We start from the raw sequence: 6000 nt of genomic DNA, 5'->3' as shown, positions 1-6000 counted from the left end.
GAGAAATCTCTCTCATATTCTGCTACAGTTCGGTTCCCTTGTTTCAAACTCAAAAATTCTTGCAACTTCATATCCACATATGCATCGGGAACCCATTTCTGTCGGAACTCCCTCAAAAAGTCTGTCCATGTCAGCACAGGTGGCTCAACCAGGCTGTGGGGGATGGTCTTCCACCATTCAAACGCATCCCCTTGCAACAAGGAAACATAATACTCAAACTTCAATTCCTCTGTACACTGTAGCTTCCTGAAAACTCGTTCCATTCTTTCTAACTACTGTTCTGCCTCCAGTGGATCCACAGTGCTTTTAAACTCAGTGGCCCCAAATTTAATCAATTTTTCATCTTTAGAAATGAGGGTGGTTGTGCTACTGAGTACTAGCATCCGAGCTTGGGGTGGCACATTACCCGCCATTTCTTTGAAAGAAGCGACCATCTGCTGCATAAATTGAGCAGAAAGCTGCGGTCTTTGGAGCAAGTGAGTGGCTGACCCACTCACATTCTGGAGTGCTGGGGCTTCCTCTTGAACCTCAGCCTCAACAGATTGTTCTTCGGAATGATCTCCTCCTTCCATTCCGTTTTCTCAAATTTTCTACTTCCTGAGATCAAACACAAGGAGGTTGACCTCCGTTAGTGCATATTCATGATGTAAATACGTCATATGTATCAATTTAAGACACTTGAGCAGTTGTACTTATCAATAAAATGTTCATACACATAGTCAAAATTTATTGAAAAACTATGCTCTGATACCACTAAAACATGTCACACCTTACCCCTCCGTAAGGCATAACATGATTCCGTAGAATACTTAATGAACTACTGAACTTCACCTACCGATAACTCATTAAGTACTCTACAAGGGATTTTAAAACAATTTTCTTACATTTTGGAAGTGGTGAGCATTTTAGTGGGAATTAAAAACCATTTATTCAAGTTTAAATACTAGTAAAAAATTTTGTCCATTTTAAATTTTGCCGCAAATTTTATAAAAATTTTGACAGAGTTCCCTCTGTATTTTGAGAAACCAGTTCTTCAAAGACCTGTAAAAAGCACTTTCAAAAGTTTTCCACAACTCCCAATCTCCAATAAAACTCAAATCAACCCAATTCAAATCACTTCAAAGCAATTTCCACAATTTAATCAAATTTGGTCATCACAAAATTTTTAATACTTCATTAACAAGGCATAAAGCAGAAAATTCATATTTACAAATATTAAATTTACAGAAGCAACCCAAAATAATATTATTACAATTTATTTACAACTGCTCAACTACATTGATACATATAACATTTCCATATTTACATCAAAATTATCTACAAGGGTATAAAATAATACCCGTACAAAAGCTTGATGTGATCTTCAATTCGATGTGACTCACTCTGCTTTGCTTTTTCCTTGCTCTTATCTACGACAGCAAAATAAGCCATCGCTGAGTATAAAAATACTCAGTGGTACACAATAAAAATTTAAAATGCAATAAATAAATCATTCATTGCCAAACACAATTCAAATGTTTCTCAATCACATTTCAATAATGATCAAAATTCATAATAACACCATTTTGTCAAATAATCTATTAAACACAGTTTAGTCAAACAATTTCATAAACACAGTGTTGCCAAAGTCATACACAACTTAAGCCATGACACAAAATTTTCGATCAATGCCGCGTTGTACACCACGACAAAGCAATCTCAACCCCATTAATCGAAACCAATGAGGGAGGTGGCTAGCTAGCTAATGAGTACTCATCCGATCTACAACCTCAACTGGCAAGCCAGAGAGGGAGGAAAATAAACGATCTCAACCCCATAAATGGAGGAGGAATAATAAGTAACTGTCATGCTAAGTGTGAATCAAAAATCCATTTCAAACATTTCATTCAAATATTGCATACAAAAATCAAATCAATTTCCAAAGTTACAATTTGATCACAAGGTGGCAACACCAAAGTTCATAAATTCATAATGCGTGCTAAATTAATTTTTCAAGGGTAAAATGCTTAAATAAGGTTTATTGTGCACAAACCTGACTGGAGTCGCCTCTAGGCCTTGACTCAGTCTCTCCGAGCTTCCAAGTCTTTTTCAGCTGAAACACATAATTTCATAGTGTTTCAGTACCATAACTTAACATAAGTCTAAAAATAAATTTAACTTCACTTTAACTAGCTCTATTGCGTTAAATTCGACGTTCTCAAAGTTTTTATGTTTCGGGTTACTATTTACTACACTATTCAAGTCAAATTGTTGACTTTTTAGGGATTAATAGGTATGGGAACTCCAACTTCACCCACATACCACATTTTGGTCATTAAACTTGTTGGTTTTGGTCACTTTTTCAAAGCTTAGGTCATTTTGGCAAAATTGCCAATTTTCGGTTTTAGTGCTTCAAAGTTGCACTATTCCATTGGTCGATCTACTGTTGTAATTTGACAAAAATTCCTTCATATAAAATGTTCCTTATTGTCTTAAGTGTATTCTCATTTTTGGATCACCTCAATCGGAGTTTTGTAGCTCAAGTTATGGTCAAAATAATTTACTGTTCACGTGCACTGTTCATACTGATATCTTGGGTTCTGGCAGATTTTGATCCAACTTTGGTCAGTAATTTGATCAAGTTAAGTTCATAATTTAGTCTAACTTTCTTCATATGAAATGTTCTACTATATCTTAGGTTTCCATCGGTTCAAGAATCGCCTAAATCCGAGTTTCCTAGAGAGAGTTATAGCCATCCAAACATTACTGCTCACATGAAAATCTGCAGAGTTGCAGGTTTGGTAACTCAACTTTGCTCAATAATTTGAATGGGTTAATGGCATAATTTGGGGTGATGTTCTTCATGAAAGTTTTAGATCTATATCTCCTCTAACCTCTGGCCAAATTTCAGGTCAATTTGACCTGTATAACTCGAGTTAAGACCAAATGAACAGTTACTGTTCATTTGGTCAGTTTGGTGCAGTGGCAGCCTGCTCTCATTTCACTTTGGTCAATTGTTTCACCAAGTTTTAGTCAGTTTTTGGCCATGGTTCCTTAATGAAAATTGTGCTATTTTATGTCTATTTTCATCCCCAATTGGTGGCATATCAATTGGACTTGTAAAATTTGAGTTTTGGTCCTTCAAAGTGGGTTTGGTCATGCTGCTAGCAGCATGACCATTTACCTCCGAATTTAACTTAGTTTCCTATCATTCCCACACAAGTTATTTGGTCATAATTGACCATTATTTCACTTCAAAATAGGTCCAACATGCCATTTATTCATTTTTCCAAAATTTGGTTCACCACCCTAGCATTCAAAACCCTAACTCATCAATTTCACTACTTTGTTGCAATTAATCACACTTAATGGTATTAATACTAATCATTCAACTAAGGAAGGTTTCTAAACTCATTCAAATGTATCATATTCATGCAAATCATATTCCTCTCAAGCTGCCCAAAAATTCAATTTGGTTCTTCCCCCATTTTTATTTCATTTAAATCAAGTTCTAAGCTCATTTCAACCACTAGTTATGCATGTAAATGGAAAAATAAGGAGTTTGATATGCTAACCTCACTTAAAGCTTCAAATCACTATCTTTAACTCCTCTTTCTTCTTGAAATCCTCTTCTCAAGTTGAGATCACAAGTTCTAGTGAGGTATTTAAGGGAGTTATTAAGGTTGGGTAAGGAAAAATTAAGCTTAGTGTAAGCTTAAAGAAAAAGCTCTCATGGAGGACTTATGGAGGAAAGTGGGGCGGCACAATGAAGGGAGAAGATGAAGAATTTTTTCTAATTTTTTTTCTTTTATTTCCTTTTATTTATTTTTCTTTGGAAGACCATAAATTCTAATTTAATAATTCACTTAATTAATTTGTTTATGACATCATTCATGATGTCATCAACTTTGACTTTTCCATCTTTTTCTTTTTTTTTTCTATTTATTTTTTTCTATTAGTTCTTTAATTTAATTCCCGATTCCGAAATTTTCTTTTCTCCGATTTTATTGGACAGTTAGGTCAGGAGTCAGCTCTCGGGGTCAATTGACCAAATTGCCCTTCGCCGGTTCATCCCGGTTTGCAAATAATCCAATATTTCTTCCGGCTCCCTGACCTAATTATTTGACTGACTTAACAGTTCTTTTTCATGATTTTCTCTTTTCCACTGTGTTCATAAGGGTCCTAAGGACCGCAGCGTCACTTTTTACGGTTCGAAATTTGAGTTTAAAATGACTTCGCAGTCGTTCCCGAGGAGGTCACTCATCGCTGTGACTCTCGGCTCGTTTAACCTCTTATGTTCTGTTTTTCTTATTTATAGTTAACTAATTAAGCATTACTAATTATTTATGTTTATGGCTTCTCAAATTGTCTTAAGTGTGGCCCTAATCCCATTAATTGTCCGGACCGACACCGGTCACCGGAACAGTGAAATATACCAGGCTATGCAACGGGGGTGTTACAGCGGAGTCATCGTCGATGTCATCGATCAGAACCGAGCTGCAGTCGGGACGCCCAATATGATGAGGAGCCAAATGAACTTCAAGAGGCGGTCATCGACATTGAGATTGAAATTAACATTCCTCTTGCCCGAGATCGGTTCATCGATTATATCAGTAGACCGATTCGAGATTGGCACGATCGTCACTTTCGATCTTGATCGGTAAATTAGTCTGGTTCTCTCACTATCATTAGATGTTGTCCTCATGGTTCTCCGATCGCTAGGATCGTAAATTTTCAGGCGAAGGGCAAAGAAAACAATCGAAAAAAGATCAAAAGCAGTCACCATAATCAGAATTGTTACCAGAGAAGCTAGAATTGGAGAAATGGAGAAACTGGAGGAGGAGAAGTGAAGTATGAAGGGAATTTCTCATTGGTGTATATATGTAGGGTTTGAGCATTTATTGTATGCAGAAACTAAAACGTATGCATCGGTAACTGAAGAATTAATTGCTTTGACCAAGGCAGGTCAGATAACAAGAAAGATCTAGAATGGGAGAGATCGGGGAAGGAGAAGGGACCTGATACTAGAGAGGTCGAAAAAGGAGAGGGTCATAATAGGGAGAGTGGAAGAAATAGAGATCGGAAAGCATGGAGGGATTAAAATAACTTTCAATCAACTTTCTTCATAATCAGAGTTGAGTTAGTTAAAGCGTTGTAGGCGGATCAAATCTTCACCACACGCCTCAGTCGTAGAAACGCCTACCTAGTTGACAGACGCCAAAACAGTTATGGCAGTTTTGTACACCTCGATCTCTATCATTGATCATACTTGTAAGGACAAACCCAGAGCCCTTAGATCAAAAAGTAGACGACAGGATCGGCACTTTTCATTCCCAACCCTCGGATCCATCTTGTAAGGCAAGACCCTGAGCCGTTGGCTTAAGAGAAGAAAGGACGGATGTTCTGAATGAAATCTCAACCCTCCATTTTGATTCTCTTTAATTCTCAAATGTCGGATTGTGTCCTTTTGAATCTAAACCCTCTGTCTTCCCTGATGAGATCCTGACCCTTCATAAGGAGCACCCATTCCCTATAAATACCTGCATGCAATACTGTAAAGGTGGTGGTGATTATAGTGGAAAGGCTCTGAAATTTGATTCAGTCTTGCTACTTTGCCATTCTAAGCTATCATAGAATCGAGAAACTTCAGAAACCAGTTTTCTTAAGTATCTCCATTGAAGGAGTTTTGGACCCTGAAATTCTTCATTTTCAGTGTCGGTTCATTACTCTGCGAGACCATTTTTTATTTAGTTTCGTCTTCATCGCCCTAACGTCAACATATTATTCTCCAAGCTTGACTTCATTCTGACCCAGTTACTGTCTCTTCGACTCAACTGCATTCTGACCTAGTTCTCGTTACTTCGAACTAAGCATTAGTCCTTCGACCATTAGCTTTCAACTCTACAATATTTGTGGTTCCAGATTTAATTCAATAGCCTTAACCTCCCACAGGTAAGTGTCTAGACTGTCATTTTGCCGAATGCTCGTGTTTTATTTTATCTGTTCTTGTTCTTGAAAATT

The sequence above is a fragment of the Hevea brasiliensis genome, chromosome 10 (genome assembly GCF_030052815.1).
Source record: "Hevea brasiliensis isolate MT/VB/25A 57/8 chromosome 10, ASM3005281v1, whole genome shotgun sequence".
NCBI classification, from domain to species: domain Eukaryota; kingdom Viridiplantae; phylum Streptophyta; class Magnoliopsida; order Malpighiales; family Euphorbiaceae; genus Hevea; species Hevea brasiliensis.
The sequence above is the reverse complement of the archived record's forward strand: the minus strand, read 5'-3'. Positions refer to the sequence as shown.